Source organism: Marmota marmota, unplaced genomic scaffold (assembly GCF_001458135.2).
Source record: "Marmota marmota marmota unplaced genomic scaffold, marMar, whole genome shotgun sequence".
NCBI lineage: Eukaryota > Metazoa > Chordata > Mammalia > Rodentia > Sciuridae > Marmota > Marmota marmota.
In genome coordinates this window covers 4,600,229-4,615,234 of record NW_025999943.1, presented here as the reverse complement: position 1 = coordinate 4,615,234, position 15,006 = coordinate 4,600,229, and the positions used below count along the sequence as shown (strand labels likewise).

At 33.4% G+C, this 15,006-nt stretch overlaps 1 pseudogene; it reads right to left on the bottom strand.

Moving 5' to 3' along the window:
* Positions 1 to 4,259: 4,259 nt before the first annotated feature.
* LOC107153738 lies at positions 4,260 to 7,667 on the bottom strand (annotated as a pseudogene).
* Positions 7,668 to 15,006: the final 7,339 nt, after the last annotated feature.

Here is a 15,006-nt window from a genome sequence, read left to right as displayed (position 1 = left end):
CTATACAAGTTAAGAAAAAATGAAACAAATATTCACCAGTTTTTATTTCTTTATGGTAGAGGTAATAGCTGGTTGATTCACTATCTATATGATGTATATAAACCTCAAGAGACCACAGTTAATAGAAACTCTGCCTTAGAACTGACCTGCATGTCCAGAGATGTTAGATTATCCCTCCAGAATGCAAATTTTAGTAAAAAAAATGTTTAGTTGACTTCTTTCTGGCTCTATTTCTTCACAGAGATGAAGTTCAGTTTTCAAATATGTCACTATTAATATATTAATAATTTAGAAAACAAAATGTTTTGCTTCAAATTTCAACCAAGTACCTAAAATTTAAATAAAACATAGAAATAGTATGGCAAAAATATATTATTGAACTGCGTAAACTTATCATAGCTAATGTTTAGATTTCTGTAAATGTTTGTATTCTGAAAAACAGAAAGAGCTATTTTTCCTAACATTTAAAAAGCGTATACTGGTTTAATCTTGAAGAAATGAGGGCTGTATAGCAGGCTATAATAATTACAAAAGGCTTCATATCACATTTTACAGATCAGCATTACTGACAAGTTAAAATAATAAAATAATAGAAATTGCTAATTATAAAACACAAGTAATGAAGATAATATGTAAATGTAGATAAAATAAGGAAATGTGACTTAATGTTAAAAAAAAAAACAGTATCACCAAATCCAAATTTGTGGCCTGTGTATCTAATTCTGACATCATTGTTATGAGGGAAGATGAGTACTACATCATTAAAACTTCCAAAGAATTACATTTCCACCCCTAACATTGAGGATAAATTCAACGCTTCTTCTACATCTAAAATTCAAAAATATAACTTCAATTAAATTTAAAAATTTACTTTTTTCTATTTTATGAAAAAAGAAACTAGTAGATTCATATGATGCTGAAAAAACATATTTTCAAAACTTTGAGACTTCAGTCTTGAAACCAATTTATTAAATATTAAAATGCCATTAATTTCATTTATTTCTTCCTAACCTACAAAGTACCCAAGAAGACTGTTATGAAATACAATTTTATATTTTCAATGTTCATAGTACTGCATTTACAATGTACCAAATTTTAAGGATTTAACCTCATCCATGGCAACTAAAATTCCATGCCAATTTAATGAAAACTCATTGGTGTGTTTTTTCTCTATTTTACAGAAAGAGATACGTAAACAGTATTTTACCATAAAATGCTGACTAATTCATCATTTGTCCAGATTTCAATGGGTTACCCATTACAGGTTGTTTTTGTTTTGTTTTGTTTTGCTTTTGTTTGTTTGTTTGTTTGTTTGTTTTTCTGGTGCTGGGGATTGAACCCAGGGCCTTGTGCATGCAAGGCAAGCACTCCACCAATTGAGCTATATCTCCAGCCCACCCATTATAGTTTTGACTTACAGACATTTTCAATATAAACCCTAATGTAATTTATAGGTAAAAAAAATGTTAGAAAATGACCAAAACTAAAGTCATAGGTTTAGAGATATAACCCTATAATGTTTTACTGAAATTTAGCACCAAAGAAAAAAATTGTATAAAGTCTTGATTAATTATATTTCTTTATTTTTCTAGTTAGAGTGCACATGAAGAAAGATCTCATCACATAAATGCTAATTCTTAATTATTGTGTATTGTATTTTTGTTAACTTTGTACACATGGAAAACGCACATCACCCAAATAGGTTTTACTTTTTTTAGTGTGCATGTAGATAACTAGATAGAACAATAAAATCTTGTTTTACAAAAAGTTTTGCCTTAAAAATTAAGCATCCATAGTAGAAAATAAATATTTTTTAATACATCAGGTAGGCCACAGATCGAGTGCTTTAAACAAACACATCTCCTAATATAATGACTTAAATATAGGTTAATTTCTCTCATAAGTGAAAGCCCAGAATGAAATACCTAGAGTTTAGAGGGTGATATTAGCTCTGCCATCTACAAAACAAGCTTCTAAGTTTTCTCCTATAATCAGCATTTTCTAGAGACCATGAAAGGAAAATGCAGAGTCAAGATCTACTGGCTTTATCTCTATGAAGCCAAACTGGAAATAAACTGCATTGTTACCATTTATATTTCATTAACAATGCTTGTCCTCTGGTTTCTCTGAACTGTTAGAGAATAGAGAATGATTATCTTAACCTGGATTTTAGTGTGTGAACATAAAACTTGGCATCTATAAATAGAGGTAAATGGAACACAGGGGACACTTGACATTGTTTCACTAGCCAGTCAGATGGTTAAATGCTGTTCTTCACCATGAAGAACAAGCTGATCCTCCCACAATCCTATCCCCTATTCTCAGATCAAGTGTGATTTCATGATCTCTGGGTTTAATACACTTACTCAGAAGGCTCTGGTGTGGCGAGTTTTTGTTTGGTTTTCTTACTTTCACCAGATTTCAAGAGTATAAAACTACCAGTGTTGGTGGATGAGGGAAAATTAACACTTGTTTCTGATGATACTGTAAATTGGGACAACATCTTGAGCAATTTGGCATTATGTATTCAAAACAAATTTGAACATACTTAACAACTAGGGAATTCTAAGGTATATATCTAAAAAATAGTTTATAATTTGCTCCAAAGTATGTTCAGATACATTTATAGAACCTTATTTTTTATAGGAAAGATATGGAAGCAATACAAATAATATGGATCCAGCAGAAATGTACTAATATGACTGTTACTATTTTTTTTTCCAAAGCAGAAATTTGGTGTACTTGTGATTCCATTTTAATGCCTCAGTTTTTATGTGATGTTTATTGTTAAATATTTTGAAATTCTTCCTAGGAATTGTCCATCAATCATACAAAGGATAAATAAAACAAGGGATATCTTCATAAAATCATCAAAGAGATTACCAAAAAGAAATATATGATTATACACAACAACTTGCATAGCTCAAAAATATATTATAGTGAACCATACTAATGACAGCTTTATACAAATTATATAAAGTTTATATATTGTATGTTATATTAAATACATCATATATTATTATAATAAATATATCATATTATATTAAATATATTTGTATATAGTAAAAAATGTAAAGGCATCAAAAGGATGCTCACAAAAATTATCAGGACTATATCTACAGTATTTCCCAAGAACTATTTTATGTTCAAATTATCTAGCTAGGTGGTATGCCCATGAGTGTGCATATTAATATAATTTTTATATTTTAAATATATGTTAACTATAATTTTTGTGTGTATGATACTATCTATATAATGATTTTGAAAAGGAAAAGACTTTTCTGCTAAGAAAAAAAATAAATATCTTATAAGTATATATGTATTTATATACATACATAAATATATACATATATAAAGATAGTGTATGCATGTATGTGTTTTCTATAGTCTCTCTCTCTCTCTCTCTCTCTCTATATATATATATATATATATATATATATATATAAAATACATACACGTGTATCACGTGATTCTTACAGCTTGAATATCAGAGTTATCTATGAATGGAGAAAAGAACAGTTTTTAACACTTGCTCCTCAGAATAACATTACATGTAATTATAAGCTTTACCGTGATACAATACAATTTTGTAATTGATTTTTTAAAATTCTAGCTCAATTCTGCTTAACACAGAGCACAAATCACAAACTCAATCACAGTATTTGAAAATAAAAGTAAAATAAAACATGAAAACATCATGTATGTGTGTTTATATATATGCATATACTTATCAAATAAATTAGGCCTACAGGCATGATTTAATTCTGTTTCACAATTAGTGATCATTTCAGAAAGAAAACAAAGAAATATCTTGTTCTTTCTAAATATCTTGTTCTTCCTTTGTCACCTCTTCTGACAGAGGATCAACCGCTACAGTACATAAAGAACTCAAAAAACAAAGAAAGAAAAAGCCCAATGAATCAATGGGCAAGGGCATTAAACAGACACTTCTCAAAATAAGTACAGAGGCTGAGTAATATTCTATCTCAGCATCTGTATTTCTTTTGAGAAGTGCTAAATGAAGTAAGCCAATCCCAAAAAAACAAAGAATGCCGCAGTCTGGCTGGGCACAATTCAGGAGCCATTTGTCAAAAGAAATGAACTTTATTTTCAGAACACACACACCAAACCACACAGCTCCTTAGGAAAAACCTTCAGAGCCCAATTGCCACCACCGGCTTCCCACAAGCCTCTCAGACACTGCAAGCTCCTAACCAGCGACTCATTCTTGTACTGAGTGGGAAGAGTTTTGTTTGTGGTTAATACAGCTCTTTGCGACCCCTTCCCAGGCATACAGTTTTCACTAAGGGAGTGTTCTGTTCTCTGTTGAGACACTTCCCAACAGCTGGGGGTGAGGGTCTGCGCCCCGGCTGCCTCCTCTGGTCTTTGGGGGCTCCAGGAGTGGACTTGGGGGCAGAAGGCTCCCTGTATCTCTCCATGGGCTCAGTGAGCTTCTTTTCCTCCTTCCCACAACCAACAGTGTTTGGCTTTTGTTCTTTTGGGGGTTGCAACGGGGAGGAAGGAGGCTCTTTACTCCTTTTCTGACAAATCTCTGCATAACTGGGTTTTCGCAATTCAGTGGCAGCTCCCTTCACTTGCACTGATTTACATGCGGTTGTAGTAAGGGTAGAAGAGAGTCTGTCCACGCTGTGGGTTTCTCTCTGCTTTTCTACCACCTTGGGATCCTTGGGTAAATGCGCTGGGGAAGGGGTTCGTTCCTATGTTGCTAATACAGCACAGGAAGCCGGCACTGAGGGCTCTCTAGGGACCACTGCAGGTATAGTGTTTGTACTTGTATCTGCATTGAGGCTTCTTTCTTTTGATGGTCCTATGATCAAGCTAGATAGCCTGTTTTCAAACAAGTCCTCTGTCTTCAAACTGCCAGCAGCTCCAGGTAATGGAGGAAAGTTGGACAGTCCCAGTTCAAAGCTTGGTGATGGAGGCTTTGGTGGTGTTGGAGACTGAGTCTGGCTGCTTGTAAACTTCTCCTCTCTTTTCTTCCGATAGCCGAAGGAATTTTTCCTTCCTCTCCCTAAACAAGGAGAGGATTCAAGACTACTTGGCTCCACATGCCCAGTTCCAATCTCTCTCTTGGGATAAGCTGAAGGATTTTGTATTCGCGTTCTAGTTTGCCCTGTTTGCCTTGTCTGTGGGCTCCGAACACCATTAATTAACCGATCTGCAGTGAAGTTAAATATTGATGGACTTTCCAGAAGTCCAGGTCCTCTCTCTGCACTAGGAATTGCATGGCGCAGATGAGATTTACTAGGATTCCTGCTTCTAGGCGGATACTGTCTAAGTGAAGTCAGAGGAGATGCTGCAGGTTTGAAGGTTGGAGACGTAAACCCATTTATAAATCCAGTATTTGGAAATGGAGTTACCTTAATTGGCTTTCCTTGAAAAGTTTTTACTTCTTCTCACAGGTATTTGTAAGCCTCCTGTGCATCAGCTTCTGTTTCAAATGTAATAAACCAATTATTATTATAGGCAAATTCACAGTTTATAAATTTCAGTAAGTTATCTCCTTTAAATAGTGCTTCTACTTCTTCCACAGGGGTAGATTCAGAGATTTCATGCAGGATTACTATGCAACAATTTTGATTTGGCCTTACTTTTTCTCCCTTCTCATCCACTTGAACTAAAGGTAAAGATCTTAGCACTTCAACAATTAAATCCACATCAGTACTGAGTTTTTTGATATGGTCAGGGTTAGCTACGTTTGTAATTGGCACATATTGATCACTATCCATCTGCGATATGAGATACATGTCACTAGCAAGATTCTCCCTAGATAAGCAGTATTCCAATGTTTTTTTTTTTAAGTACTTCCCGGGGGTCTTCCTGGCTTTCTGCTTGAGACTCATTTCCTCCTGTTTTCTATTTTCAGGCAGAGATTCATATTCTGAGTGATCCAGAGCCAAAGTGTTCATGTCTGTCTGGTCTGACTCCTGTAAGTCCGGTAATGCTGCATTCTCTTGACTTTTGTCACCAAAATGGGGGATGGGGGATATGGGAGGAATAGACAAACTTTAGATAGGGCAAAGGGGAGGGAGGAAAAGAGAGGGGGCATGGGGGATAAGAAAGACAGTGGAATAAGATGGACATCATTACCTAAGTACAGGTAAGAAGAGACAAATGGTGTGACTCTACATTGTGAACAAGCAGAGACATGAAAAATTGTGCTCTATATGTGTATTATGAATTGATTCACATTCTGTTTTCATATATAACAAATTAGAATACATTTTTAAAAATCTAGGAATAGACCTAAGCAAGGAGGTAAAAGATCTCTACAGGGAAAATTACAGAATGCTGAAAAACGAAATAGAAGAATACCCTAGAAGATGGAAAGGTATTCCATGTTCATAAATAAGCAGAATTAGTATTGTTAAAATGGTCATATTAAAAAATAAACAGTCTATAGATTTTATGTAGTCCCCATCACAATGCCCAATGACATTTTTTGCAAAATTAGATAAACCAATCCTAACAGTTATATAGAAGAACAACAAAAAAAAAAAACCAGAATAGCCAAAGCAATCCTGAACAAATTAAGAAACACTGGAGGCATCATAATACCTAACTTCAAATTATACTATAGAGCCATAGTAAGATAATCATCAAGGTAATGAGTAAAAACAGGCACACAGGCCAATGGAATAGAAGACAGGCTACAATCAGTTGATTCTTGAGAAAGGCATCAAAAAAAAAGCACTGGAGAAAAGACAGTCTCTTTAACAAATGGTGCTGAGAAAACTGGATATCCACGTGGAGAAGAATGAAACGGAATCCCTATCTCTCACTCTGTTGGCCAAAGTCAACTAAAAATGTGCCAATGACCTAGATATAAGACCAGAAATTTAGCAAACAGAGGAAAGCAAACTTCAAGAAAACTGAGAGGAAACACTGCAACAATACAGGCACAGACAGTGACTTCCCAAATAGGACTTATATAACTCAGGAAATAATAGCAGTAATCAGTAAATGGGATGGCATCAAATTAAAATGCTTTCACAAAACAATGGAAACTACAACAGCATGAAGAGATAGTCTACACAAAAAGGACAGGGGGTTAATATCTGGAATATACGTAGAACTCAATACTCAATATCAAAAGAAACAAATACCCATTCAATATATGAGCAGGTGAACTGAAGAGACAATTCTCAAAGTATTGATGGCCAACAGTTATTTTTTAAAAATCTTCAACTTCTTTACCCATCAGAAAATTAAAATCAAAACTACAATGAAATTCAATCTCATCCCAGTTAGAAAGGCAACCATCAAGAATACAAATAAAAATAAGTGCTGGTGACAATGTGGGGAAAAGAAGAACTGTTATATGCCATTGGCGGAAATGTAAATTGGTACGCTCCCTACAGAAATCAGAATGAAGTTTCTTCAGAAAACTAAAAATGGAACTATCATATGATCCAGCTATACCGGTCCTCAGAATTTATCTGAAAGATTTGAAGTTGCATAATGTGTGTGTGCATATATATCTCCATCCATCCATGTTTATAGCATGATTCACAATACCCAAGTTAGGTAATCATCCTAGGTGTCCATCAACAAATGAATAAATAAAGAAAATGTTGAATACACAATGTAGTATAACTCATTCTTAAAGAACAAAATTACATCATTTGCAGGGAATTAGAGAGCATTGTGTTAAGCAAAATAAATCTGACTTGGAAGGACAAAAAAAATTACAGATGACTAAAGATAATATAAAAAAATGTTCAACATCTTTAACCATCATGAAAATACAAATCAAAACTACATTGAGATTACATCTCATTTTAGTTAAACTGAAAATCATTAAGATTACAAATAGTGATAAATACTGGCAAGGATTCAAGGGAAAAGGGAATGCTCATACACTGTTGGTAGGAATGTAAATTAGTACAGCCACTCTGAGGAAATCAGTATGCAGTTGCCTCAAAAAATAAAAGTTGAACTACCATATGATTTAGCTATACATCTCCACAGTATTTATTCAAAAGAATTAAAGACAACATTTGTAGAGATACATGCATTCTGATGTTTATAACAGCACAATTCACAATAACTAAGATGTAGAATCATCTTAGGTATCTGTCAACAGATGAATGGATAAAAGACAATGAAAAAAAAAATATATATATATATATAATAGAGCTGTATTCAGTCATACAGGAATAAAATTGTATCATTTCAGGAAAATGCATAGAACTGGAGAGCATCATTTTGAGATTTTGAGAGGACTAAGCAAGACTCAGAAAGATAAAAGTCATAGGTTTTCTCATATGTATGAAAAGGGGGAATAAAAAAGAAAAAGAGATCTCATGAAAGCAGAAAGGAAACTCTTAGGTACAGGAGGAGGAAAGGATAAAAGGGAGATATTAGGGAATGAAGTTGATCAAAATATGTTATATGCATATACAAATATCCCAAAATGAAATAAATTATACCATATAATTAATGTGTACCAAAAAAAATTAAAATTGTGTTCTTGATGTTTTGCATTTTTTTATGTGTGACTATTGCTTAGGATACACTTAATTAAGGTACTTTATTTATAATTTTAATATTTCAAATATTAGGTTTCTCATTCAATTGTTATAATCAATTATAGATATGTACATAAATAGAAATGAATAAGGAATTTTATCTGTATATATATATATATATATAGATAGATAGATATAACTTTCAAAAACAAAGTACCATTTTAAAAGTAGTTGTCTTAGTATTATACTAAGTTTGGGAGCAATTTTGAATAGTTTTCATATCGCAAGAAAGAAATAGAGGTGCACATATTCTGCTTTTATCCAATCTAAAAACAAGTTATTTAAATGAACAACTTTAATTCAAATTGTACAAAGAAACATAACTTTAAATTGTTTGCACTGAAGTAGAAAAGAATGAGGCTTAACAAAGCTAATATTACAAGTTACATAGAAAGGTAAAATTTTTAAATTTTTACAATCTTTATAAAGATTGTAAAGTGATTATGTCCAAAACCTACTTGCTCATTCACCTCAAAATGTTTTTTCACCATCTACAATATCACAAGTACAGTGCTTACCCTCTGAATTAAAAAGCAGTGGAAACAAACATGGATGCCATTTTGGGGGGAAACCAATAATAAATAGTACATTGTTGTATTCATTGTAGAGCTCTCTTGAAAATATAAATGTATGACTATGCATGGAAATCTTCAGTCAAGATTATGAGTAAACTAAATTATGGTGTGTTTGAAGAAGACACATAAGCCTCCAGACTAACTTTTTTTTTGTATTAAAACCTTTTTGGGAGTATAAACAAACAGGTACAGGAGCTTTTAGATATGCTAGTGGACTCATATATTACGTGCTTGTAATTCCAGCTACTCTGGAGGCTTAAGCATGAGGAAAGCAAGTTCAAGGCAAGCTTAGGAAGACCTTCAGCAATTTAGCAAAACCTTATCTCAAATAAAATATTTAAATAAAGAAAAAAAAGAGAAAGAAAAAGAAAAAAGGTTGGGGATATAGCTCAGTGGGATCACTGGGTAAAATCCATCCCTTCCCAACCCCCCCACCCCCCAAAAAAATGACACTTATTTTCTTTGTATTTCAACATAGCAACATAGCACAACCTTGATTATTTCATTTTTAGTTATCTATAGGGATAAAAATCTGCTTGCTTATTTTTATATCTCATATATGAATTTGAAAATTACCAAGAGATTCTCTGGTTCCTTTTTAAATATCTGACTCGCTCAATCCAGACCCAAGGAGCTGGGTGGACTGTTGGAATACACCACAGAGCTTCCACTGGGCGCCCTACCCTCCTTCCCCGTTCTTTAGCTGTGTTAGCTGGAGGTTGCAACAGGGCGAGAAAGGGAAATGAATTATGGAGAAGCACAATAGGGATTCATTCCTCATCTTAATTCCCTTTCTGTCAGCCCTGCCTTTGCTGATTTAAAAGGAGACTTGGGGCTGGAGCAAAGGTGAGAAATTCAGTCACAACTAAATTAAAAATTAAATTAAAAAATCTGGCCCAAACCATAATATGTAACTGTATAAGAACCCTAGAATCAAGGAGTAATGCATGCCTCACTGATTAATAATGAGAGGTTGTTGAAACAATAAAAGAATATAAGGAACCGGTGAGGGGTTATATGTCCTGATTATTTGCTTCATAAAGTAAGAGGAAAACTGAAAGGAACTAGGAAAACTAAGCTGTAGAATTGTTTCCCCAAAGCTTCTGAATTTTAATGTCTTTCACTAACATTCCCAGAGTCCTTGGAAATCCCTCCCACCCTAATGGAGGAAAAGAACACTATGTACATCGTAATATTCCTCTTTGTAAATGTGCATTCATGTTACTAATATAACTTGGGATAAAACTTGAACCTGGCTTGCTAAAAATAAAGTTCTATCTCCTCCTCCTCTTTCTATTACCCTTATTAGTATCATTGCCTTTCTTCTTATTACTATTTGATCATTCTGCTCAACTTTAAGGTAATTGTGGAGCACTTTAAAAATCAGTCTTTACTGGTAATAAGCTGTGACAAGGTGTATTGAGTCACTCCTCTTATAAAACTAATTTGTACATATTAGCTATATTAAAGAAGCACCTTTTCTTTTTTTAGCAATGGTAAAAGTGATTTGCTTCCCTCATGAGACCTAATGCAACCTTTTCTCTTTCTCTTGTTGGAAATTTCTAATGCCTAGGAATATAAAGCTTCGTGGCTTTAATGGTGTTTGTATGTTTTAGTATACATGTATTTTTATCTTGATATATATGTCTTTGATACATTTTTACAGACAAATAAATTAGCTATGCAGGTATTAATTCATCATTTCATTCAGAGTCATTTTTGTTAAGTACTTAACAAAGAAGAGTGCCTCCATACTTCCAAAATATAAAAAAGAAAATACATAAAAAATTCACTGTGGTTTTATATTATATTCAGAGTTTTACCTTCAATTCATGATAAACAAAGTGATCATGAAACAAGAGAAAAAATATGTTTTTGGCACACACAAAAACAACCTAACCTTGATCAGAACACTGGTTGTTTTTCACCTGTTATTGAGAAGAATTTATTTATGAATGCCACAATCACATTGTGTTTTAATAAAAACTTACTCTACATATCATTGTCTTACACTAGCTCCTTCACCACATTAAATCTTTTTTTTCAAATGTCTAAATATTTGCCCAAGCCATGAGCATAGTTGTATCTGCTTTCCATTTTCACATACATTTAATCCTTATAGGATTTTACCACCAAACCCTTTTCTTCCGCCATCTTCATTCTGCAGTGCATTAAAGACCTTTATTTTTTACCCCTAATTTACTATAGACTCTTTGAATTGATCTCTACAATTCATGGGACCCTCCAAACAATTCTATTCAATTACTCATAATGATGGTTTAAATATACAAATTAGATAATGCACATTGTTCTGCTTAAAATTTCTTCATGGGTTCCACAGCTTTCCCGAAGGTATTTAGAAACTGCTTAATATGTCACAATAGGGCTTGTGATTCTGCCCCTGTTCCCCTTGAGTCTCACATCTGATCATTGACCTTTTCTCTCAACAGTCTCTCTGTTCTGCCCTCTCTGTTCAACAATGCTTTCTCCTACTTTATCACATATATCATATATTTATCACATATATCTCTTCCTTTATCTCATATATCAGGTTAGATATTATCTCCTCCAAAGATCCTCCCCTAAATTATAATGGCATTAAGTGTTTCTCCTATATATTATCAAGGTAACTAGATGTAGTGAAATCATAGAGAATGAAACTCTGTATAACTAAGTTTTTCCTAACTAAATAGTAGATGTCTGTGAGTAAGCAATATGTATTTTGTCCATATGTCCTAGGAAGTTAGAGTAGTGTGTGTACTAAAAGTATAACCAGGATTTTGATTTGATAGAATTTGAAACTGAATTAGAAATTATGATGAATTGTTTTATGCGAAAATATCTAATGTATGACCAAAAACATATGGATTTTGAAGAGAGGTGATAGAAGAAATTATTCCAAAAAGAGAAACAATGTAACAACTGTTATGAACAAATTCTTAGTATATCTAATTATCTGAAATTAGAATATCTGGATTAGAGAAGAGAACAAATGGTACAGATTGTTGAAAATATTTTTGAATATCAAAACATGAGATATAAAAGACGGATTGAAGAAAAGTTGCATTTGAATAGGTAAAAAGAATTCTGATGACAAATTGGTACTATTCATTTTGTGCTTATGTAAGAATTTTGCCTTTTATTTTGAAACAAATAAGAAGGAATTTAAAGATATCCATAGGTGAAATGACTATTTCCTTAGCAGGCTTGTAGAACACCTGAAGAAATTTAAGAATGATGAAAGACTAGTTGGAACTTCTATGCCATTTATAAATGACTTCTGTACTGAATGACAGAAGTCACTATCTGGTAATGCTTTCACAGGGGAGTTTAACTGCATTCTTTTAAAAAGTCTAGAACTGACTCTTGGCTAAATTATTCTTTTTACTGAGTTAACAATGAAATCATTCTTTTGTTCCAAGGAAGCTTATGAGCTAAAGTGAGAGAAGTATTATTAGTTAACCATGAAAGTCTTCAAGCCTTATTTTTCCTACTAGTAAGCATTTCCTAATAACACAAGGTGAACGAGACATGGATGTATTGGGTATTTTTTCCTTACACTCTCAAAGTGATTTTGATATAATCACATTTGCATTTTGGTAAGGCATTTATGTTTTTTTTTAACTATTCACCAGTGATTTTAGATTGCTTCCCATTCAATGCAAGAGATATAGTTACATGCATCAATTTTCTATAATAAATTTTCTGATGCTGTCTCCTTTGCCCATATGTCCAAAGGTAGTAATTGTATTTTTCTTGTATTTCATATGTGGTCACCTCCATTTTCCTCATGTCATTTTTCAGGTGTCAGACTTCACTTTTTCCTGTTCATTCAGTTTACTTAACTGAATCTCATTTTGACCTATTTTCCATGTAAAATTTCTGAGTTGCTCTTATTCTTACACTTTCATATCAGAGATCTTGTATCAGAGAGTTGAAAGCAAACCAATTACATTCTAAGACTGTTCTTCATGTTCCTCAGGTTATGAAAATTTTGTTAAAATTCTAGTAAATGGACAGTAGGAAAAATTTTCATCACAAAGAAAAAATGGAAAAGAACATGTAAGCTTATACTTTTTATTTAGAGAAGACAGTGTGGTGTATCAAAGTGTATGTATCATGACTTTGGGTTATCTTGTGTTGAGATAGTTTTTCTTAAAATTGTCAGCTGAGTGAGTTTAATACCTAATGGTTATAAAAGTAATGTTTTATTGGTAAAATTATACTTAATAGTGGTAAGTATCAGATTTGGTAATATATATCTGAATTTAGCATATACTAACAGCCAGTGAATTTCCTTCTGTCTCTCTCTCTCTCCTTCATTAAACTCTTCACACCCATCTGTATGTCCCAACAGCTTTCTCTTTTTCTTTTGGTGGTGCTGGGGATTTATCAATGCCCATAATGTTGTACACCAGGCAAGTGTTGTACCACTGAGCACACCCTGAGCACATGACAGCACTCTTTTTTCCCTCTTTTTAAATTGGTTCTTTTTAATTATACATGACAATAAGATTCATTTTGACATAATTATAAAAGCATGGAATATAAGTTAGAACAATAATTTAGTTCTCAATATTTTCCCTTTCCCACCTGTATTAGTCAGGGTTCTCTAGAGAAACAGAATCAACAGGAATTATAATTATAAAAAAAAGGGATTAATTAAGTTGGCTCATGCTACAAGAATCTGGATAGTCCACAATGGCCATCTACAGGCTGGAGGGCTTCAAGAACCAGAAGCTGCATAGTCCAAGAGGCTGAAGCCTCAGAACAAGAGGGATCAATGGTTTTACCCTAGTCCAAGACTGAAGGCTTCTGGAAACTCTCTGAAGAATCATTGGCAGAGTCCAATTTGGAAGAGTGAAGAAGTGAGATTCTGATATCCTCAGAGGATATCTTGATTGCAGTAGCAATTAAGAACCCAATCAAAAAGAATGGAGCTTTCATCTGCTGCTGCTTCCTTGTTCTTCCAACTTTTATTGCATCCAAGCCATCATCCTTTTGGACAGGGCTACCCATGCTTAGGGAGGGTCTCTATTTCAGTTGGCTATCCCACATGCCAATTATTCCTAGACACACTATCACTGACAAGACAAACCCAAAAGCCTCTTAATCATTGGCATCTCTTAATACAATCAAGTTGACAATTCAAATTAACCATTTAACCATTACACCTCTCTTCTTCTTTCCTGTTCCCTTCCCTTGACTCTACTGATTTTTTTGCTATTTACTTACAGGTTTTTTTTTTTAGTTTTTTTGTGGATGTACAAGAGTGAATCTCATGAAAGCATTCATGAAGAAGAAATTTGTTTCTTTAAAACGTTTTTAATAAGTAACATAAATAAACAAATATGGCTGGAAGAACAATCCATATCTCAATAATAACCCTAAATGTTAATGGCTTAAACTCACCAATTAAGAGACACAGGCTAGTAGAATGGATCACAAAACAAGACCCAACAATATGCTGCCTAAAGGAGACGCATTTGATAGGAAAAGACATACATAGGCTGAAGGTGAAAGGTTGGGAAAAATCATATCACTCATATGGACTTCGGAAACAAGCAGGTGTGTCCATACTCATATCAAATAAAATAGATTTCAAGCCAAAGTTAATCAAAAGGGATAAAGAGGGACACTACATACTGCTTAAGGGAACCATACACCAACAAGACATAACAACCATAAATATTTATGCCCCAAACAATGGTGCAGCTATGTTCATCAAACAAACTCTTCTCAAGTTCAAGAGTCTAATAGACCACCATACCATAATCATGGGAGACTTCAACACACCTCTCTCGCCACTGGACAGATCTTCCAAACAAAAGTTGAATAAGGAAACTATAGAACTCAATAACACTATTAATAACCTAGAC